General features: G+C 36.9%; 1 long non-coding RNA gene and 1 pseudogene across 2 annotated transcripts; both read right to left on the reverse strand.

Annotated features, from left to right (window-relative positions):
- Positions 1–20,117: 20,117 nt before the first annotated feature.
- On the reverse strand, positions 20,118–22,063 carry LOC126626539 (uncharacterized). 2 transcript variants are annotated; one of them, XR_007624719.1, is made up of 3 exons: positions 21,633–22,042; positions 21,415–21,499; positions 20,118–20,491 (listed from the first exon to the last, which is right to left on the reverse strand). It is a non-coding gene; the product is annotated as an uncharacterized LOC126626539 (long non-coding RNA). The 2 variants fall into 2 exon arrangements; XR_007624718.1 differs by lacking the exon at positions 20,118–20,491 and having other exon boundaries at positions 21,171–21,499; positions 21,633–22,063.
- A 148-nt stretch (positions 22,064–22,211) lies between these two features.
- On the reverse strand, positions 22,212–24,260 carry LOC126626532 (protein DMR6-LIKE OXYGENASE 2-like; annotated as a pseudogene).
- Positions 24,261–24,863: the final 603 nt, after the last annotated feature.

Consider the following 24,863-nt stretch of genomic DNA (forward strand, 5'->3'; position numbering starts at 1 on the left):
TGTGATTTTTCCTTAGACTCGCCGTATTGACTTCTAGAGCGTGTGATTTTTCCATGTACCCATGTACCTTCATGTTCCTCTGGGACTTGTCGTTCTTACCTTAGATTAGCAACTAGCCTAGGTCATGGGAAGGGACCGAGTCTTTTAGAAACCCTTGGGTCATTGATCTTAGAGCATATGTGGAGGGGATTCTCTTGACGTTGCTTTAGGAAATCTCGACAGTCACGATAAACGGCTTTCGATCCTTCCAACTCTTCTGCAATGAGGTGTCTTCCTCCACTTCTCCTGCTTCAGGTCGAAGCAGCTGGGTTGAGAGAAGTCTTATGTTGATCAATGTTTTGATGATTAGCTCGCTCCTCATCAGGGATACCCATGTCGAATGAAGGTGACCCTCCGTGTTGGGGGGCACCTAAGTGATGATTGATGTCCACAGGGGTAACGAGCTCGCATGTTTGAGTACGCCTAGTTTCCTGGACCGTCTCAAAGAGCTTCTCATACTCTTCTTGGAGGACCTCATTCTTCATTGCTATCTTGTTGTTCTAAGCTTCTAGCTCATCGACTTTAGCTTGAAGAGCAACCCTCTTTCCTTCCTTCTTTCGTTGCTTCGTACTAGGTGCAAGATGGGTGTCATTCTGTGTGTTGTGGCTTCCTTCGCTCCCCATGTTAGAGATGGATGCCTGGTCAAAAGAGAGTGTATGAATGGTGGAAACTAGCTTGACAAAGCTGAAGAGAGTGGGAATAAGTGTCGTTCCCATAGACGGCGCCAAATGTTGATGCACAAAATCAGCGAGGACTTTGGTACAACAGAAAGTGTTAAGTTTGTGACTTCGCTAGATTGCTCCGGTCACTAATGTGGGTAAGTATGTAAATAGATAGGGACAGGGAAACAAACACAATATGTACGTGGTTCACCTAGATTGGCTACATCCACGGAGTAAAGGAGTTCTCATTAATTGTGAAAGGTTTACACAAGTACATAGGTTCAAGCTCTCCTTTTGTGAGTACTGGTGAATGATTTAGTACAAATGATATTAGGAAATATTGTGAGAGAATGATCTCTATTTATAGAATAGAGTTTTTAGTTTCATTCTGACATTGACACGTGTCGTGTTGTGATTGGTTTCTGATGTTGACACGTGTCGCACTATGATTGGCCTCTGATGTCAACACGTGTCGCACTATGATTAGCCTCCTGGTTGTAGGGAAACTAACTCTTCTGGGTCCTTGATGGTATAACGTTGACCGGTGCTCAGTAGTTTCGAGATTGGTCAAGTATGGTACAAACAACTTCTCTACCACAATGAGAAAATATTTATACATTTTATTTTTTCTTCTTCTTCCTTATCTCTCTTCCCTCTCGGCATTCTCCCCGACTGCTACTCCTGTTCTAACAAAAAAACCAAAAATCATCAATTTCATCTCCTCCTCCAAATCAACACTGCCATGCATTAATTTTAATTCACACCCGAACTCTTAGAACCCTCGAACTCAGTTTGGTGGGAGAGAAAGCAGAAACTAGTCGAAAGCCCTATTTGGTTAGGTTTTTATATATTTGATAATTATTATTTCTTCCCCGTTGTAGGCCTTAGTTTATTAGCCGCTTGCTACATAGGTCTTTGTTTATTAGCCCGAGTAATGTTAGGGAGATCAAATTTTTTAAATCAAATGATATGGTTGTAGATGATTAGCTTAGTAATTAAGTATCGATTTGTTTCATATTTGTAACACATTATTTAATTTTCAAGTTTAATTTCTAAAATATAATCTCCAAAACATTATCTTTATTAGCCACTTGTTGACATAGGTCTAAAAAATTAATAAACATAAAGTACAACCTGTGTGGCTATGTCAGCAAGTGGCTAATAAACATTTTTAAGCAACAATTAAGGTTGCTAATAAACATAGGTTGATCTAGTGATTGAAATTTGTATCGTTCATCAAATCTAATGATCATAAGTGCTCTGTCACTCCGGTTGCACCGGAAAAAAAATATCATAAAATGGTTGACACAACATTTTGGTGGAAAAAGAAAAAACAAGAAATTACTCAAACTATTTATTTTTTTTTTTTTTTGGGCAGAAAATAGAACTTAATCTTGGAGCTAGAACTCTTGAATTCTGTAGATAAAGTAGCAAATCCGCTTTGAAATCAAATTTGAGATTTCAAATTTCTATAACTGAAATGTTCAAGTTTAAGTAGAGTAGATACATAGATGCAGCAGTCCACGTTTTACAGAAGTGACTTCAAATAAGTTCTGTTGAGTTTGGCAATGTTTTAGAATCCGACGGTCCTGATTGTCATATTATTGCATCAAAATTGAGCCGTTTTACTCTCTATTTCTCTCTCACACTCTCTTTTTCTAAGGGCTGTGATATCTACACACCCCATTTTACTTTTCAAACACCTTTTTAATTTTCGACCGATGGATCAGATGAATTGAAGAAAATCAACGAATATAAGTTAATAAAGAGTGTACGAAAAGTAATTTGTGATGTGTATATAGCACAACACTTTTCTAAAAGACAACTACTTTATTAAGAGGAATGATTACCAACAACTTTTCGTCTTTTCCAAATGAGAATGTCTGCTAGACTGCTACTTTCAATTTTGTTTGAAACAAAAGTCATCATGACTTTTACAAGGTTGAGTGGATTTGACACGGTGTAAATCCAAACACGGAATGAGTCACAAATTTAACATTCTTCATATTTAAAATACAAAATTAAAAACTAAGAAGTGTAATACTAGGGGAACAATTTAATTAATTTTTGTAAGAAATATGACGTAATTGTTGATGATTAAATTATTACTTAAGTATTGATTAACGTAATCATTTTTTATTAATGATATATCACATGCTTTACAAATTTGATCTACTTAGCATTCTTTAAACTAAAAACAGCAATGTGCATTTCTTTTGTTCTTTTTCTTGAAAACTTCAATGAAATGATAACTAGGCAACTCAGGTGGACAATGTCACATCCCGGACTCGACTTCGCCGTAGCACAATATTGTTCATTTTGGGCCCTTGACCACGCCCTCACAGTTTTGTTTCTAGGAACTCACGAGAGCAAAACTTCCCAGTGAGTCACTCATCCTGGAAATGCTCTGGCTCTCCTTAGGGGCCCGACGTCCTTGTCGGCACACATCCGCCCAGGGATTGGCTCCGATACCAAACTGACACACCCCGACCTAGATCGAGGCATGCTGGCCGTCACGTGAGGATGACGTAGCCATGTGCGTAGTGCAGAATTGAAATTAATAAGAAGAAATGCGAGTAACCTAGAACCAAGCTAACTAAATTACACCTAAACACCATGCTTGCACTTATATTTCCTTAGTGTAAATTAGTTAGCTTGGTTCTAGGTTATTCACATTTCTTCTTATTAATTTCAATTCCGCACTAAGCATATGACTACGTCACCCTCACGTGACGGGCAGCATGCCTCGATCTAGGTCGGGGTGTGTCAGACAACACTATTTGTCCTTGGCATAGCAAACATTTGAGGGTCCAATCTTGCTCACCACTATAAACTATAGTGCATGCTCTATACTTAAAAATCTGCTACGTGCCATTTCACTTAACCTTAATTAATCTTCTTCAAAATTAAAATAAAAATTAATATGAAATTAATAAATTAAATGAAATAACATGTGAAAATGATTGCCCAAAAATTAACTAAAGGTGCATCTTTTTGTATTTCTCACACTTTCTTTACACACTTTTGCTAAAGGTACATCCTTTTCCTAAAGATGCATCTTTTATGTTTCTCACTTTCTTTTTCTAAAGGTGCATCTTTTCTATTTCTTACCCTTTTTTTTCTTCTAACAGAGAGTGGATTCTCTTCGGATTCTCTTTATGAGAATTCTAAGGATCTTCCAATTATGTCCGTTTATCATATATTGTACGACCAACTTTTATCAGGTAATGTTTATATTAAATTTTAAATAAAAAAATTTACAATGATTCTGAAAATCTTCACACAAAGAATCCAAGGAGGATCCTCATTCATTAATAACCACCAAGGTCGTAGCCATGTTTGAAATTTGTGTTGTCTTTTGCATCTGTAGGATGCATCGGTAACGAGATGCCCGTCATCCGGTATTAACAACCTTAATTGTTGCTTGAAAATGTTTTTAGCCACTTGCTGATATAGGCCTTTGTTTATTGGAGTAGGATTATTTCTTCTTTTTTTTTCTCATTATTTTTCCTCTCCTTCTATTTGAACGATCACGGTTAAGTCATATCAATATCTTATATTAATTTTCTATAGAAAGAGAAAGATAAAATAAAGAATGTGAGAGAAGAGAAGATAATGGGATGAAAAGAGAAAGGAAGAGAATCCTAATCCTTGTTTATCAGCAACCTTAATCGTTGCTTGAAAATGTTAAGAGCATTTCCAATGAGCTCCCTATAAAAGTTTCTAGCTAAAATTTAGGGAGGAATTAAAAAAAAAAAAAATCATCTCCAACCACACTCCCTTTTTTTTTTTTTTTTAATTTTATTTTCTCGAACAGCATCCACACTCCCTATTATGATCATAGGGTGGCAACAAATCTTGGAGCTCCTAAATCAAAGGAGTGAAAAATTAACTGTTTTATACTTTAAATAGACACTTTATTCCGATTCATTCCTACTAACTCTGACTCTCTAAATTAGACAATATGGTTGGAGTAAAAATGTTAGGGGAGATCTTAAGATAACTTTTTAGTCGTTTAGTTCAAATTTAACCAAAAAATAGAGCATGACTGGAACACACTTCAAGCACGTTCCTTTGGTCTTCCTTTTGACTCATGTTCGTCTGAACTTGCATGCCTTTGGGCCGGTTGAGGTTAACCCTGCATTAACAAATTAAGGATTAGAAAAGGGTTAGTATTTCTGAATTTCCCTTAAGTTTAAAATATTTAAAATGACGTCGTTTTAAGAAAATTCGGTTTGGTTTCCAAATCATTGAAAATAAAACAATAGATTTTGGTTCAATTTGGTTCAATTTTTCTTCGATTCGATTTTTTCCATCTTTGACGTGCTGTCTAATTTTGGTTAGGTTTTTATATTCATCAACCACTTTGATGTGTTGTCTACGTTTGGTTAGATTTTTTTTTATATATTTGATATTGTTGCAGTCCTATTAGATATGGAATGTGATTGTGTAAATCCTAATATATCTTGTAATATCTCTTATATCCCTATTAGGAGTTGATTACCTATTAAATGTTGTAATCCTAAAGGGAAAGGTTTTTACCTATCATACTACCATAAATAAAGGCATAATGAGGTGGAATAGAACACACCCACAATTACACATCTCTGTCTTCTCTCTCTATGCCGCACCATCTCTTTCTATATGGCCTCCATAATTGTTCAGTAAAGTATGCCTACAACACGTTATCAGCATGCTCTTAACGCTACGCTAAAGTGAGTTTATTCTTCAATCAGGGGAGTATTACGTTTTAATCATTCTTTTTATGATTAATTTATTGTTTTGAATTGATCTACATGTTATTCATTCAATTTAATTTTTTTTTGTGTTGAACGTGATCCAACGCATTGGAGATGCAATTCCGGTTTTATGAGAAGGATCTTCTACAAATTCAAAGGCTTTTGTTGTTTTCTGCCAATCAGGTACGCTTAAAATAAAGGAAGATATTTGAAACGACCTTGAAGCATGAAAACATTCTCTATGATGCATGAACCTCCTTATGTTTATACTTTCCTTCCGATATATATATTGTATATATTCATATATTTGTCAATATATATATTTGTTTCATGCATTACGCAATTATAATTGCTACGTGGAATATGTTAGTCAAAGTATATTCATAAATTAGAAGCAATTAGGGTTTTAAACCCTAGGTTCGAAAAAAAAATTAGGTATTTTTTGGCACCACCGTGGCGACACACTTTGGGACACTAATTTGGACCTTGGCGCAGCCCTCTGGGCTTGCTGCCTTCCTTCAACATTCACCCAGGCCTCAACCTGGGATAGTTATCTCATGGGCCTGAAAGCCCTGGTCCAAAACTCGACCCACAACCTGCAAGCCTGAAGCCATGCTTGTCACTGTCACGGGCTTGAAGCCCCAACCCGTCTGCACCAGTTTTTCTGGTTCGCTGGACCGGTTTCACTGCCACGACCAGCTAGATACTGGGCCCTTGCCTCGCTCCCACCCGCGCTAGAACAAGCCAGCACGTGCTGGGCTTGTCCAGTGCTTTCAGCCTGCCAGCCCGCATTTCAAGCTTGCAGCGTGATTTGTACGATGGGCTGCACAACAGTTTTTCCAAGCCCACTAGCCGACAGTTTTTTTTTTTTGCTATGATGGGCTATTTACCTCGACTCGCTACCAATTGTAGCCATTAGAGCTACCTTGCAAGACCGTGTAGTGCATAACCAAAGTGTGTTGGGCTGTATTCCTTATTCGACCTGATGCTATATTTTGGCATCCCTTGCTTCTTATAACCATACCCAAATATTTTTGGATGTTTTTGGTTAAAGCCATACTAGGCTATATTTTCTTAATTATTTGGCCCGAAGCCATCTAAAGTTAATATGACTCGAATGTTATTCTTTTGCTTCTACAATCGACCCCGAATGGTCCCGATTTATTGAATTAATTAAAAGTGACCTGCAGTCCATTAATCTGGTAATGAATAAAAAATTATTGACCTGAATATCACTTTTGGATATTAACGATTCAATAATTTATTTTTATACTTTGAACCGTTGACTTACTTTCTTAGTTCCGAAGCACTCACACTTGAGTTCCTGAAGCAACCCAAATCCACTACACTTAGTTGTATATTGCATTATGTGTTCTTGCAGGAACCTCTCTTTTATGAACTAAATGTTCATAAACTAAATTGAACCTGTAGTTTCAAATTTAGTGCCTCTGAAACTCGAAGATTTTATAAAACAATACACCTATGAAAACCCGACGTTTTGTCATGAAAACCATGTCTTAAAACTTGAATGTTCTAACTTTGATGCTTATGGATGATCCATTCTTATAACACCAATCACAATCTTGTTCCTTCCAAATTCAATGGATTGTCGAATCGTCACAAGTTCGATTTCTCTTATTTGGACGTTTCTAATAGAAACCACTTAATGTGGGGTACAAGACATGAATCTCCACTTGACTATCATGAAGTTGAGAAACCATTGAAGCCAACAATGGCAATGAAGAGCTGAATAAGCCTCCGCCATGATTTTCATTCGAAGACTTATGCCCAAAGCATTACAAATGGAAGTACCTCTTGAACGAGGATTTCATGGCTCTGTGGCTCGCTCCTACGGACTGTCTAATCATGAAAGACATTACCTAAAGCACACCATAATTACGTCCATGAATGAGTACAATTCTGAAGTTTATAAATCCGATCGAATTTTGACAAGAGAATACTTTTATCGTCATTCCTTGTTTCTAACTCGCTCCTGAAGCAACTAGTGTAGAAAGCGGAAGTTTTACCAAATTCTCGGATTTGATTACTACCATAAACATATGGAAAAATTAGGGCCTGCCAAGGTGTGGCATCATGCCCGAAGCGTGATCCTTGGTACCTAAGACCTAAAACTTCAAAAACAAGGGATAGTATTCCCAAACCTTAACCCTGCATAATCTATTTCCGTCTCGATGGAATAGACCATTGGTTATGCACCTGTTCGTGTACCTACCAATGTTGTTAAGGAGTACCATTCTAGTAGTTAATACGTCAGACTAATTTTGCTCCACCAAACACCGTTGGAAGAGCAGAATTTTGACATGGATGGTCTTGTTGGATGAATCCCCCTTAGTCAACCATTTACTTTGTGAACATTTTTCCATGTTCTTGGATTCACGTTTGGTGTATGTTTTACTTATGGATAATCTTATTGATATTGTCCTCGAATATGGGTTAATTGAATCATGTTTCTTAATACCTGTGACCGATTTAATTAAATACGTGATTAGGTAGGAATGTGGGAAAGTTTGTTGTCTGGATGAATGCGTACTACGCACACTAACTTTACACCTAAATCATATCTCTAACAGCGACTTCAGGTTTATCCAACCTGATTAAGAGCATTGGCACGTTCCTCGTTGAACGAAGGGTACTGAATCACCATTTAAGGGACCTTAAATTTTCACTGATGTTGAGTTTTTAAGGATATTCGAGATGACAATGATCACAAATGAACCACTGAAGAAAATAGAGTGAAATATCTTTGCACCATCTCCAAAAATTAGCCCGAAGCTTTGATTGAGGGCCAATGAGTTGTCTCCCAACTGGGACCACGCCATATGTGGCCGGCCTGGAGCCAGGTGATTCGAGCTGTTTACTTGTTTTGGCATGACCTTTTGGAACACTTAGGTCGAACAACGATGTTACGACGCATCTCCTTACCCGAAGTAAAGATCTTGTGCCTACAAGCACACTTTGCCAAAACCCGCTCATTTTGGGAAATTTGATTTCTAAATCATCCCTAGCAAAGATAAAAAGTGACTCATTTTTCACAGTGGATTCAAGGGAATATATGTAGACTAATCCAACCAAAATGCAGACCATATAAATACTTATGGTTGTGGTTGATGAATCGACAAACTGGTCACATGTTTGTCCACACACATTACTGCTAAACCTCATAGCCGATTAAGGGCTCACCACCCTACTTATCCTTTAAGGTCCAGGAGACTGGATAATGTCGGAGAGTTTATATCGAAGGTTTTCGATAAAGTATTGCATGTATTTTGGATTTATAATTGAACATCGAATTCCCATGTTCACCCCAAATAGCCTCGCCTGGTGAACATAAAGCGTAATTTAAATGATGGCCCGAATTTTGGTAAACGTACCAACTTTTCGATTTCTTCCCAGGGCTATGCAATCATTGTACGCAGTTATGTTGGTCCACCTTGAGGCCTATTGCCACCCAACCTATATGACGTTACAGTTGGTTATTGGGTACGAACTTGACGATTTTCGTATTTACGTATTTGAGTGTGCATTCCATGTGCCAAGTTGAGCCGCCGTAAAGTACCACCATGGGTCTTCAAAGAATGATGTGTATCTTTTATCGATCATGATTCTCCTTCACCTTCGCTCTCTTAAAGCCCTTGCACATGATCTCTTTACTGCTTATTTGCGGGTTGTCTCTTTAATGAGACAGTTTTCCCGCCGTTAGGGGGAGATAAGAACGTTAACGTTCCTGGAGAACGGCGCGAATTTGCGTGGACATTGCCCACTATGTCTCATATCGATCCCCATACTGCACCAGTGTGATAAGCAAGTGCGATGAATTCTAGATTTCAGAATGTTGCTCCAAACGCATTCCTATGATCTAGCTAAAGTGATAAGATCATATACCAATTGCAAACATGCCTGCAATGATAGACGTACTTAACAGATGTCGAGTCAACATCCCTGGAGCGTGTGCCGCCCTTGTTGGACTGTTTGGACGCCCCTGTTGGATGATCTGGTACACCGGCGGATAGCCAATCAATCTGTCTTGGCCTGGAGCATAACAAATCATTCGGTTTGTAGGATTCACTTCCCTAAAAGAGGAAGATACGGCATAACAATGAATCTAAACTCGATCGCTATCTCAAATTATTTCCATATCATGAGATTAATCTGGATTACTCCCTAGACTTAATGTTCTTGGTCCAGTATATTAGTTTGGATGAGAAAATGGAATTGAAATGAGATTATCATTGATGATGTTTTCACTTATATGGTAGCTACCGACATAAATGAAAAGCGACAATATCGAACCATGTTCCGTTGATTAAGTGACAACGTAGAACTGATTAGACAACTAAAGTTACAATCTAGGTCAAATTCCTTACCAAAGTCTGTATTGGACTTGTCGTTCCTACACTGCCCAAGGTAACCCTGTTGTGTTACAAGTGGAAAAGGAAGCGTTATGAGATGAATGAAATAATGCAATATGATGCACGCCTTGCGGCACAAGGTTTCTCTCAAACGTCATGTGATTGATAGCAGCATTATGAAATGTGGTTAGTGTTTTCTCCATGGGGATATAGATACTTAGATTTACATGTAAGTTCTCGAAGAATTACAAAAATTGTTTCAAATAGTTCCAAAACCACTAAACACCCTCTTAACTTGTTTGAGGCATTCACTTACAATTTGATGAATTCGGTATACTCATCTAAGTGATTATTTGATCAGTCAAGGATGAATTATGCCCTTGCGTGTTAAACTATGAAATCTTATTCCAAATTGCTAGAGTTATAGTTTATGTCGTTAACACGAATTTCACTAAGACTTCTGAAGAGCTTGAGCAAACTGCCTCGCACCTGAAGATGGAATTTGAGATAAAGGATCTTGGGAAACTCAATTGTGCCTTGACCTGAAGTTAAAGCATTGTTCTGACGGTATTTTGGTCTACCAGTCGAACTACACCCTGAATGTGTCACATTTGAGTATACCTTTGATCGTCCATACGTTATATGCAAATGAGACCCTTGAAGAGGTTATAGAATTCGAAATTCCATATCTATATTCAACTTTACGATTCGTTGTACTTAGCTCTTTATATTTAGACAGGACATCTCTTTCATTGTTGATCTTGGTAAAGATGCAGAATCGCGCCTACACGCAACCACTGAATTGGTATTAAAGACGTACCCTGAAGCTACTACATTGGCAAATCCCAACGCATCTTAGCGGATCCAACCCCCTGATCCTCGAAATGATGCTTGCCTTATTTATTATGCTGACGCAGGTTACTTATCAAACCCACACAAGGAAAAATCCCAAAATGGTTATATCTTTACCATTAGGGATATCGCAATATCTTGGAGGTCCATGATATGACCTTAGTTGCAAAATCTTCGAATTGTTCCAAGACTCACCTACTTCACTACGCCACAAGTGAGACATGGTTAGGAGTTCTTGTTGAGCATATTCGAAGTACTTGTTGTGTTTTTCATCCATCGTTGAGTCCCAACAACGATCCATGAAGATTATGCCGCATGTATCAACCAGACCAAGCCATGATACATCAACGAAGTCAACACCAAGACATATTACGTCTACATCAGTAAAGCATCAGGAGATTGAAGTTATGCAAGCCGATCCTGACAACCTTGCCAACCTCTACACGACGTCATTGCCGAAGTCAACCTTCCAGAAACTTGTCCGAGGAATTGGTATGCCTAACTATCATATGCAATGCTTATATTTCTCATTTGGAAGTTATGTTAAACTCAGGGGGAGTATCCAGAAGTATATTCACTTGATCTTAATGTACTCTTTTTCCCTACGATTAGGAGCATTTTTCCCACTGATTTTTGCTACCTAACTATGTTTTAACAAGGCACCTATCCTGGGCTGATCATACCTTTGTGAGGTCTTCTACTTGCGTCCAAAATACGTATAGTTTTGACTTAATGCAACTTCTCATTTTTCTCCTTAGACTATGGGTTTTTCTCCCACCTTGGGTTTTACCATAGCGAGGTTTTGTGAGTTTTACTTTTTATGCATTCTTCCGTTGATCTGAGACTCGCATTCGCACATTGTGCTGACGAATTCATCAACTATACTTGCTTCATCACTGAAGACCTGATGCGCCATTTACTTGAGTATTTACACACTCAAGGGAGAGTGTTGTAATCCTATTAGATGTGTAAATCCTAGTATATCTTGGAATATCTCTTATATTCATATTAGGAGTTGATTACTTACTAAATGTTGTAATCCTAAAGGGAAAGGTTTTTACTTATCATACTACTATAAATAAAGGGACAATGGGGTGGAACGGAACACACCCACAATTACACATCTCTCTCTTCTCTCTCTATGCCACATCATCTCTCTCTATATGACCTCCATAATTGTTCAGTAAATTATGCGTACAACAGATATATTATTATTTCTTTCATGTCACAGGTCTTAGTTTATTAGCAACTAGCACGGACCCAACTATTTTTGTCAGTGGCAGAGGCAAGATTTGAATTCACTAGGGCCATGATAAAGAAGTAGATGTGGTAGTGTTTTGTTATTTAGATATATAATTCATGACTTGTCCTTATAATTTTTTTTTTATAAATAAAATGTATTGATGAGAAAATGAGATTTGTCCTTATAATTTGAACTTGTTGATTAATAGTGTCATTATTTATTTAACATATACACCTAAATTATAACCATATAGTGATCTTAATTGTATAATATTAGATTTTTTTTTCCCACTTAAGCAACATCAACCGTTAATTTGACTGCAATAAGTAAATACACCAACTATTGTAAAAGGTTATTGATCAATCCTTTCAATTGATTGAACTCACTACGAAATACTATTGATTACTAGAGTGTTTACATAAATAATGGAAATCAACCATAATACTATATTTGAATGAAGGAAATAAACTTGGAATTTGGATAAAAGTCAAAATTTATAAATTGACATGCACCAATTCCCTTGTTTGGATTTATAAACATAGAAATTTATAATTTCCGCGTGAAAAAAAAAACTTGGAATTTGGGGCCTTCAATTCCCAAGTTTAAATTCCATATAAGTAGGTGTCATTTCCCAATTTCTATGATTGAGAATTTAAAATTAACAAATTCCATTATCAATTTCACTGTTATTTTAGGTTAACCAAACAAGAAAATTCACAAATTCTAGAAAATAAAATCTTGACATTTCAATTTTTGTCATTTTAAAATTACTTAGTAATCTTAAATTTCTTTATCAAGCATAGTGTAAGTTAATTGTTGAAGTTCCTATTTGGATATCTAGATCAATAGAATATATAGTTCAGTTCATCCGCCACTTGCTCATTTGTTGTGATTCCGAATTATGATTGCAAACTAATGTTTATTAGCTACCTTGATTTGATTGTTGATTGAAAATGTTTATTAGCCACTTGCTGACATAGGTCTTAGTTCACTTGCTGGCGTAGGTCTTTGTCTAGGCCTCTCATTTTTTTTTTATAGGAACTTTGACGAAAAGTTCCAGGTAATGTTCACTTTAACGAAAAATCACATTTTTACACTAAAAAGTCAATCATGGTACTATTTGCTTTACCCTTTATTTTGTCCTTATCTTTAAAACTCAAAGTTTTCAAGTTATTTTCATTAATAGCCACTTACCAATGACAGTGATGAGAGATTTTTTTAGGACTAAGATTCTCTCTTTCTTTTTCTATCCCCTTCATTTTCTTCCTCTTATATTCTCTATTTTATCTTTCCTTTTTTATAGAAAAAAAATTAGGGTCTTTGTTTACTACCCTCATATTTCGTGGTTTTCAACATTTAGTACATCAAGTTTTTTTCGTCCTAGAGTCATACCTAAAGTGTAAATTTTAGGACAGTCTCATACATCTGTTAGTTTCTGTTAAGTCTTCCGTTAACTATGACGTGACGCCCACGTGGACAATGACTGGGTGCCATGTGGGTCCATGTGGATTTTTTTTAGAGAAGGAGTTTCAGTAAAAAAAATAAAATAAAAATTTCAAAATTTGCGATCCCCCATCTCCCCCAGAAAAGGTGAAAAAGTGAAAAATGGCTCACTTTTCACTCCCCCAGAAAATCGCGACCCCCTCCCTTCTCCGTTTGAAACCTTACAAACGGGCCATCACTCGACCTCGCCGTTGCTCCACCTCGCACGCCATCATTCCACCTCGCCGTTGCTCCACCTCGCACGCCGTCGTACGTTGCGCACACATTTTTGGGAAAGATTGTCGTGAAGCCATCGCTGGTGATGGGGTGGGAAAAAAGGAGGATCGAAGTGGGTGAAACACCACTTTATTGTAAGTAACCTACCTTTTTCAAAGTGTAGATAATATGGGTTTAGGTTTTTCGATTTTTCAATTTTGAATTTTAGGGATTAAGGATCTATGAGTTCCAATCCCATTTTCTTTTTCTATGGTTTCTGGAATTGTGTTTTGTAGTGGGTTGTGCATGTGGTTTTGTCTTCAATCGTGGTCCCCATGGTTTTGTTTTCACCTTTTTTTCTATGGTTTCAGGAAAAAAGGTGGAACTGTATTCATGGTCCCCATGGTTTTGTTTTCACCTTTTTTCCTCATGGACGTACTAGTGTTTTCACCTTTTTCCCTATGTGCCTCTAGGATTTTATGTTGTTTTCACCTTTCTCCTTGACTTTGCAGGTATGCCCAAATTATGTAGCCTTAAAATTAACCACGGTGGGAAGTGGTCTGAAAGGGCATATACGAGAGGGTTTGAGGCTTGGTTTGATTACGTAGACAAAGACTTCATGTCTTTTTTCGAGATTAATGAAATGGTTAATGAGTTAGGATATGATGGGTTTATGTTGTATCACTATAGGATTCCTGGGGATGTCTTATTGGGAAGGATTAAGGCTTATTGAACAGGACCAAGATGTGGCTGAAATGTGCAAGTATGTTCCAGGGGTTAGGGAAATAAAAATGTACCTAGAACATTTAAGTCCGAAGCAAGCTGCCTTGAAACAAGAGCTTTTGATGAATCTAGATGAGAGTGTCATATTAAAAAAAAGTGTCATTATAGAAGATATTGAGGAATCGAGGGTGGCGATTTCAATTACAAAAGGAAGTGGATCAAAACTGAAGAAGGGTAGAGCAAAAGGGGGTGCGGATGACTTAGAAAAACGGCTATGTCTTTTGAATGACATAGCCTACAATGGTGATGATGAACATGAGGCTAAACCAATTGAGGGAGGACATCGAAGTGGAGATGAGGCTGAAGATGGTCCTCTCAATGTTGATAATGAAGGTGATGAAGAAGGTCACGAAGCTGAAGAAGTTAATGAAGGGCCCGAAGTAGAAGCTAATGAAGGTTAAAATTTTGAAACATTTAGTTTTACAATTTTAATTTCAATATTTAATTATTCTTGCAAAGTTTAGGTTTTTAACAAATATGCATTGTATGTGGCAATAAATGTAGAGGATGACACTACAAATAGTGAGTTTGTGGACAGTGACTACAGTTTGGAAGATGATGATCGTCGTGTGGTAGATGATACGACTGTAGAAAGTGTCGTTGGAGATGCTGAAATGGGTGAAGGGGTTAGGAACAAACATCCAGAAGACATTATTGATACAAGGGATGTAGAAGACATTCATCTTGATGATGAAAGACAAGACTCAGATGGCCTGCACAATGTTGACGATTCAAGTTCAGAATGTGATGAAGAGGTCATCTACCCTAAGTTTAATAAAGAAGCCGACATGGATGATCCAAAGTTTGAAAAGGGATTGAAGTTCAAAGATGCTACACAGTTGAGAGAGGCTGTGTGGTCTCACTCCATTAAGCATGGTGCACCTTCTATTAAGCTAAAAAGGAATGAGAAATGGAAGATTAGTGCAAAGTGTGAGAAAAACTGTCCATAGAGATTGTATGCTTCTAGAATGTACAATGAAGATTCAATGCAAGTGAAAACCTATGTTGGGAAACATGAATGTTCGAGGATTTGGAGGGAAAATCCTAACTGCAAAGTGGCATGGCTTGTGAAGAGGTATGTGGACAAGTTCAGACTCAACCCAAGCATGCCCATCACTACATTTATGGAGACAGTCAAGGAGGAAAGAATGGTTGAGATTCACCTCAATACAGCCTACAGAGTGAGAGCACAGTGTTTGAAAATCCTTGAGGGGAGTAACATGGATCAGTACACAAAGTTGTGGGAGTACTGTGATGAGCTTAGGAGGAAAACCCCAGGTAGTATAGTTCAGATGAAGGTGCTGCCCTATGATGATGCACATGTGATATTTCAGAGGATTTATATTTGTTTGGGGGCTTGCAAAAATAAATTTAAGAATGGATGTAGGCAACTTGTAGGGTTAGATGGTTGTCACTTAAAGGGAGTGTTCAAGGGCCAGTTACTATATGCAGTGGGAATTGATGCAAATAACCAAACTTGGGTTATTGCATATGCTATAGTAGAACTCGAGAACAAGGACAGTTGAGTTTGGTTTCTAGAACTGCTAGTTGCTGACTTGGGAATTGTGAACCAGCGTGCTTGGACTTTCATTTTTGACAAACAAAAAAGGTTTAATACCAGCTTTTGATAAGGTGTTGCCTAATTGTAATCATCGATTATGTGTTAGACACTTATACACCAACTACAAGGTAGATGGGTTTAAAGGGAAATGATTAAATGATGCCTTATGGAATGCTGCCAAGGCAACAACTATCGCTGATTTTAGAAAGAGTATGGCTGAGGTGAATAAGCTGAATGAAGAAGCTTATAAATGGTTGGAGAAAAGACCAGCCTCGAATTGGAGTAGGTTACACTTTGAGACACACACTCAGTGTAACATTCTCTTAAACAACCTTTGTGAAAGCTTCAATTCTTTTATCCTAAGGTCTAGGGACAAGCCTATTGTTACCATACTGGAAACTATAAGAGTTTTATTGATGAAGAAGATATTGTTGAGAAGAGATGCAATGAGGAAGGATAAATGAGTTATCTGCCAAAAAATCCAGAAGAAGTTGGAGAAGTACAAACTAAAAAGCTCACACACTATAGCTACATGGTCTGGAGGAGAAAATTTTGAAGTGGATGAAGGCAGAGACAATATATTTGTGGTGGATTTGAATAGGTACACTTGCTCATGTAGAAGATGGGATTTGATAGGCTTTCCTTGCATACATGGTTGCTCGGCCATCTATTATGCAAAGAGACAGCCTGAGGAATTTGTTTCCTCTTGGTACAAGAAGGAGAAGTACTTTGAAGCTTACGAAAACTTAATTCAACCCGTCCAAGGCATGAAATTTTAGGAGCCATCTGAAAACAAATGCATTTTTCCTCCAACTTTTAAAAGGCGGGGGGAGACCAAAAAAGAGGAGACATATGAAGGGTGATGAAAATGAATTCAAGTTAAGCAAGAAAGGGCAAAAAAGTGTGAAGTGTAGTGTTTGCAAGGCCTCGAGACACAACAAGGCCAGATGCCCTACCACTCATCCTCTTCTAGTTGCTAGAAAAGGAAGAAAAAACAAGAAAATTGAGGTATAATTTTGATATTTTTTGTTGATTTTTCATTTCATACGTGAATTTGTTATTTGTGAAGTGTAGTATCTATCAGTACTAATGCTATATGGGTTCATTACTTAGGCCTCAACATCTAAGGCATCACAACCCTCTCAGTCATCACAACCATGCACTCAAGAAGCTCCACAACCTTCATCTCAACCAACTCAAGCCTCTCAAACCACTTCAAAGTCTACTACAAGAGGTCAAAAAAGGAAGAGGAATGTTCCACGATGCTGCTTTAATGCTTTAGGTTGTTTAAGGGTTCATTTTGTTATAGTTGAATATGCCCTTAGTTTTTTTGGAAACAACTTTCCGATAGATCTTTAGTGTTTTGGATAGAGTTCAATTAGTTGTTAAAGTTGACCCATTAGTGTTTTGGACAAATCTTTAGTGTTTTTGGAAGAACACCTTGACCCATTAGTTGTAAAAGTTGTGGCCTTTTGATTCTTTTGTGTGAATTGGAGGGTGTATATTGAACTTTGTTGTGAATTGAAAGTTATTGACAATTGAACTTTGTTGGTAGTTTAAATGATGAATTTGCAGATTTAGAATTCAAAGTTTGTTTAGAATTGAATTTGCAAATTTGGAATAGAAAGTTATGGTTTTTTCCTGATTTTTTTTTTCAAAAACTTTTGGCGGGAAAAAATGTAAAGTACATGGTTGTGGGAAAAAAAAAGGGAACTTTAACGAAAAGCACCCGGTACTGTTCACTTTAACGAAAAACCACATTTTTATACTAAAAAGTCAATCCTGGTACTATTCACTTTACCCTTTATTTTGTCCTTATCATTAAAACTCAAAGTTTTCAAGCCCTTTTCATTAGTTTTCCTAAAAAAAAATTGGGCGGGAAATCTTTTTTTGAACCCCTTCTCTAAAAAAATTTAAAAAAAATCCACGTGGACCGACGCAACACCCAATCATTGTCCATGTGGGCGCCACATCACAGTTAACAGAAGACTTAACAATTTGACTAATGAATGTATGAGACTGTCCCAAAATTTACACTTTAGGTATGACTCTGGGACGAAAAAAAGAAGACTTAACAGTTTGATTAACGAATGTATGAGACTGTCCCAAAATTTACACTTTAGGTATGATTCTGAGACGAAAAAAACTTGATATACTAAATGTTGAAAACCACGAAATATAATGATAGCAAACAGAGATTTACCCTTAATAATATGTACAATAAGTTCTTGACATTGCTTCTCTTATATTTTCTTAACAAATAAACAAAAACTTCTATTTTCCACCTCCCTTTCATCAATTAAGAAAACGAAAACATTAGGTAGCCATATAAGAGACAATTTATTCGATAACCAAGAAAAAAGCAGTTCCCAATATCTATATATGGGCAGCTGTATTATGTTGTGCCAAGGAAAAAATTTTAACAAACAAATTAAATCACTTGGTGAGTTTTCAATCCAAAACAAAAACATACCCAAACACAGAAATCTCTGTTTACAATCCCTTCCACTTTGCTTCCTGCTATCCCCCTTAGTCCATACCCTCCATATTCATTCTTCCACTTCCAAACTCCTGTTATATTATCCGCTTTTCCTCTAAAACCCATAAAACCCTTTTCTCACTCTTCAAAATCCAAACCACCACTTAAAATATACAAATTCACAATTAAATAAAGAATACAATACACTGTATCACACTCAGAACCAAAATGTACTAAAACAAAAGATGAACTCAAAATCCTAAATTAATTGTTCGTATTTAAATTTTATTTCCAAGTTAATTTTCCTACCGGAAAACATTGATCTACAAAACCAAATTAACCTGAAATTAAAATAAACCTCATTAATTAAATCATCCTACAAACAAAAATGTTGTATAAATTGGAGTAGATGAATTGAAACCGAAGATATTATAAATTATCTTGTAATTTGGTCAAGAGACAACTATGCGGACTTTAAGGGCCTGTTTGGTATCAAACTTGAGAACGAAACTCAAAATTTTAATTTTTTCTAAAAACACATGTTTTGATTTAAAAATTTTAAACTCAAAACCTTGTTTGGTATGCAATTTCTCAAAACTAATCCAAACAGAAAAAGTAAAACGCCCAGCCCAAGCAATTACCCAACCACTGCATCCCTCCCATCCCCAGTGGCGAAAGACCAATTTCCCGACCACCGCATCCCTCACTTCCCTAGCGGCGACTCCTTTGGCTATCTACCAACTCCTTACTCCAAACTCGAGCTGACAAAGGCTAATCATGTTGGCGGTCTTAAACCTGAGATCCAACGACCATAGGGAAGATGTGGCGGCTATGGTGGATGCAAGTGAGAAGAGATAATATTGAAGAGGCAACAGAGAAGTGAGGATTGAAGAGGCGGGAGAGATCGATTTGTCTTGGCCGAAGGAAGAAGGATAGAGGTGGTGGCTAGGGTGGATATAAGTAGGAAGGGATTGGAAAAGCAATAGACAAAAGAGGATTGAAGAGGCAAGAGGGAAGGGAGTACATCGAATGGGAGAGAGGAGAGAGAGGGAGAGAGACGGGAGTGATAATCCATAAAATAAGAAGTCTAAAAACACACTTTTTGTGTTTTCAACCAATAGCAATTGTTTTCAGATATTTTTGAGTTATGGTTTTAAGAATTGTATTCAAATCTACTACCAAACAAAGATTTTAAATTTGTGACTCAAAACTTGTTTTTCAGTTAAAAACATTGGATTCAAATCAAATACCAAACAAGCCTTAATTTTTTCAGCTTTTTCGTACGGTCGCAACTGATCCAGAGGAGTTGGCCTCACAGCTTCCATTTCAACTATTCAAATTGGATACAATTTTTTGTGAGCAATTAAAAAAAAAAAGCTTAAGAAATATTGGAATAACAAAAAAATTATCAAACCTGAATTGTCATCAGATCCACTAAATAAAAAACATAACTTAAACTCCTACACCTTACCTATCCAACAGAGGTTCAATTTGTAATACAAAAGATGAAATTCTTGTTCCTAATGAACATAGTTACTATAAACATAACATCATGTAAGAAATTTATCCATTATTTTTCCAATTTGCTTAATGTGGGGGTATAGCTAGAATCACAACAATTACTAAATAAACAAATGACTTATCCTCATACTTGGAAGCCAAAATCCAATTATAACACATGCACCCTATAATTATAGTCATATTTTGTGCCACTTTACATTTATGTGCGAATCAACGCATTGTAAGTATACATCATATGAATACTCTAACTGAAATCATTTAACGAAAAGCTTGATCGACTAAAAAAAGTCATCCACTTTAAGTAACTCTTTCATATCCCCTATTTGAATGAAAACTCTATGACAGAAAACGAAAAAGAAGCCAACCAGAGATTATTTTGCTTACGCTAACCAACAGGAGGCAGTTGAAATACTTATTCTAAGCACAAGAACTACTTATCAACTATATGAATTGGAGACGCAGTCACTAACCATTAGCTCCGGCTACACCTTGCAGAATTACGAGAAAACAGACATCAGCATGCAACCCAGTGCACCAGATACTACTGCCATTGCAAAGTACATAAACAATATCAACGGCGCAAATCACCCACCACCCGTTCGTACCACTTAGCCATTACTAATTTATGAAAAAAGACACATTTGGTCAAAATACATAAATAATTATGTTGATGCACAAAATCAATGAGGACTTTGATACAACAGTAAGTGTTAAGTTTGTGACATTTGCTAGATTGCTCCGGTCACTAGTATGGATAAGTATGTAAATGGATAGGGACATGAAAGCAAACACATGATGTACGTGGTTCACCCAGATTGGCTACGTCCATGGAGTAGAGTTCTCATTAATTGTGAAGGGTTTACACATAGGTTCAAGCTCTCTTTTACTGAGTACTAGTGAATGATTTAGTACAAATGACATTAGGAAATATTGTGTGAGAATGATCTCCTTTTATAGAAGAGAGTTTCTAGCTTTGTTTTGACATTAACACGTGTCGTGTTGTGATTGGCTTCTGATGTTGACACGTGTCGCGCTATGATTGGCTTCTGATGTCGACACGTGTCGCGCTGTGATTGACCTCTTGGTTGGAGGGAAACTCTTCTGGGTCCTTAATGGTATAACGTTGACCGATGCTCGGTAGTTTCGGGATTGATCAAGTATGGTACAAACAAATTAGATGCCAATGAACTCAACCCAAATCAAAAGCACCCAAAACCACATAATTCAAGAAAACTAAAATTACACACAAAATTGACAATCTTTGTGGTAGAACACAATCGAAAAATCGAGATACAAAGCTAAATATAAGCAATTCTTGGAGAAATTAGCAAACACATTTCGCTTTCTATTTCCCAACACTCGATTCATCAACTACCAAAATGCATGAAACACTGAAAAAACAGTAATCAAACACGAAAACAACAATTCAAAACCTACCCATTTCACCAAAACAAAAATTAAACATACCCATGAAGTTATTTCTGAGGTCACCTAGTTCGACTTAGATCCATCGATGATGGGCGATGATTCTTGCCCTTGCTTGCCCTAGATTCTGCAATTTCAAATGGGTGTAAACAAACAGAGGATTAGAACTTTAGCGAAAAGGGTTGAACGATTTCTCAAAATCCAAACATACTAATAAATTTCCCACAAATAAAAAAGAAAACAGGAGTGGAGGATCAGACCTTCATCTTCTTCTCACCCAGTAGCCATAACACACCCTTTTCCTCTTTGCCCTCTTTGTGCGGTTCTTCAATTTTGGTTTTGAAAATGGATGCGGGAGTGGGGAAGAAGAAGTAGATGGGAGGGACGAAGTGGAAGGGGCGAAGCAGAGATGGTCTTAGCAAGTCCCATGGTTGGGGGAGGGCCTCGCCAAGAACTTCTAGTGAGGCCGATAGTCCACTCGAATCCCCCCTAGTCTCATTTAACTCAATCCCAACATGGACCAAACATGGGACTCCATTACTATGGAGTCTAGTCCAGTCCAGTCCCACCTAATGAGGCCAAACAAACATACTCTTAATGAGTTAAATAACTATTTATTGAGTTTGAATACTGGGATGTTAACCAAAAACATTGCACATGGCAATTCGTGATTGAACCGAGTAAGGAGCTCTTCAAGTCATGGCCTTGAGCCATATTCTCAAATAAAACTAATAGTTGCAGCAAATTCGAATCGACATCAATAATATCAACATCAGTCATATTTAATAAATTGTAATTTGAATTCGCATATATATTAATAAATCTAAGAAAAATCAAGAGTCGAAATAATTTCAATATCTATTCCACATAAGTAAACCATTTTTTAAGGCAATTTTTGGTCATAAAAAAAAGACGTAACATGTTCATGTGGGTTTGAACAAGTCTAAGCAACACTCAGTTGCAAGTCCTCTATTCCAGAATTTTTCGAAGTATTCGGCATATGTGCAGTTTCTGAACATGGCTGGATGGTCATGGTTGATGAGCTCCCTGGCAGGCCCAATCATTGCATCTGGTGCTGGACAGTAGAAAGTTGGGATCGATATCCTCTCCGAATTACAATTTACCACAGCCCTATGCAGCACACTCTTGTACCTACCGTTGCTAATTACCTAATACCAAATAAAATGGTAAAAAAAGTTAAAATTCAATTGACAGTTTACTCATGTACATGTAACAAAAACTTTGTCCCTCTACTTGGACAAGTTTCCCTTGCTAGGGATAAATGAGTTTAACCATCCCGAGCGTGATGCAACCATCTATTATTTATCTTCTCATGTAACCAATTAAGTGAGAACAAAGATAAAAATAAATAAAAAATTAAGATTTCACGCACCATGACAGGGATAAATTAGGTAATGGAAAATATTTTGGGAGATTTTTTAACATGCTCTTAGAAATTAAATGCACTATATCATAGATGGTCTTTTGGCCATTAGATCCTTCATCCTGAATCCAATGACTAAAATTTAATTTAAAGGTCAAGAATCTCGCTTAATAGGATACACCGAAACATAGTAAAATTTTTTATATTTAGACGGATATAATTGTATACCTGCATCATATCACCAATATTGACAATGAAAGTGTTGGGAATGCGGTTGACAGCAACCCACATGCCATTTCTAAGGACCTGCAACCCAGGCACCTCATCTTGGAGAAGGATGGTAATTAGGTTAGCGTCAGTATGTCCAGGCAATCCATAAGTCAGCTCTGGCTGTTGACATGGTGGATAGTAATTCAAAGCCATATGATGTCCTTGCTTTCCCAATGCCTTAACAATATAGTTCTTTTCCAAGCCCAAGCTATATGATATGGCCTCAAGCAATCTCAGCACTAATCCTCTCACACTTGTGCCGTACTCACCCACTTGCTCCCTGTGAACAAAGAAAGTGCCAGCTGATTCAATTGTATAACTTAGATTAGAAATAAAATAACTCTAGCAGAGCAATGTTCTTTTGTCAGACTGTGAAATTAGATCATTAATTGGTATTTTTGTCAAGATATCTAGTTCATATTGAATTTTGACAAGATGAGCATTTATTTCGCAACGCAACGTGAGCTGACAAAAGAGTGCTACTTGAATTGATTACAAAATGGCACCCCTATTTAACTAAATATTTAACTAAGTTAATGAATTCAATTTGGATAATATGCTCTTGTTAGACTATGTATATCTATTTAGATTCTGACAAATATAAGTCTGATAAGAGAACGTTAGTCAGTTTGAATATTTGAGTACTAACAGAAGACAATGAGAAAGAAGCACCGCCTATTTACCTGAACAACGGGGGATTGTTAGGTCATTCTTGGACATAGTCTTGAAGTGGGAAGCAATGCAGTCTAAGGAAATCCCTCTAGTTGGACAGTTTTTCGATCCTGACATTGAAACTGGTGGAGAGCCTGGTGGTCTTAGAAGGGTCATCTAAGTACATCTTCAACCTCTCACTTTTTGATAATTTGAAAAACTCTCTTGCTATACTCAACATGTTTTATATCATTGTCTCTGGAACTCCATGATTTTTCACCTGGTAATAAAAACGTCGGTGCATAATTTAGTTATTTTATATAATAAGACTAATAGTACTCATATACGTACTCAGATATAAAATAACTAAATTATGCACCAACCTTTTTATTACCAGGTGAAAAATCATGGAGTTCCAGAGACAATGATAAAAAAACATGTTGAGTATAGCAAGAGAGTTTTTCAAATTACCACTAAGTACATCTTCAACCTCTCACTTTTTGGTAATTTGAAAAACTCTCTTACTATACTCAACATTTTTTTTATCATTGTCTCTGGAACTCCATGATTTTTCACTTGATAATAAAAAGGTTGGTGCATAATTTAGTTATTTTATATATAAGTACGTATATGAGTCAAGGTTCTAAAAAACGCTAGGTGCTAGTCAGGCGACGGGCTAGCGCCTAGCGCCTAGGCAGCTAGGTGGGGTCTAGGATCGCGCCTAGGCGGATTTAGGTAAATTTTTTGTATATCTTGTAAATAATACATATTGACACTTACACACAATTATACTTGTATAAAATCTATGGATAAAATGCAAAAAAAGTATCTAATAAGTCCAAAATTTAAAAACACATTAAGCATATATGCCCTATAACTTAATACATTTTGAATGATTATATCTAATTTAAAAAAAATAAAAGTAAAAATCCCACGTGAGTTAGGTGGTCTGATGTGAATATGGGTGGGTAGGGGTGGGTTCGGTACGGTTACCGTACCAAAACCCTTGTACCAATTACCGTACCAAACTTTCGGTTTGGTAAAATTTATTACCATTACCGTACCAAACTTTCGGTATACCGAAGTTCGGTATTGCCAAAAATTTGGTTGGCATGGTATGGCAATGGTAATTGCCATTTTGTTTTGGGACAAAATATGTTTTTGTTTTTTTAACCCAATTCAAGGG

The sequence above is a fragment of the Malus sylvestris genome, chromosome 6, assembly GCF_916048215.2.
Source record: "Malus sylvestris chromosome 6, drMalSylv7.2, whole genome shotgun sequence".
NCBI classification, from domain to species: Eukaryota; Viridiplantae; Streptophyta; class Magnoliopsida; order Rosales; family Rosaceae; genus Malus; species Malus sylvestris.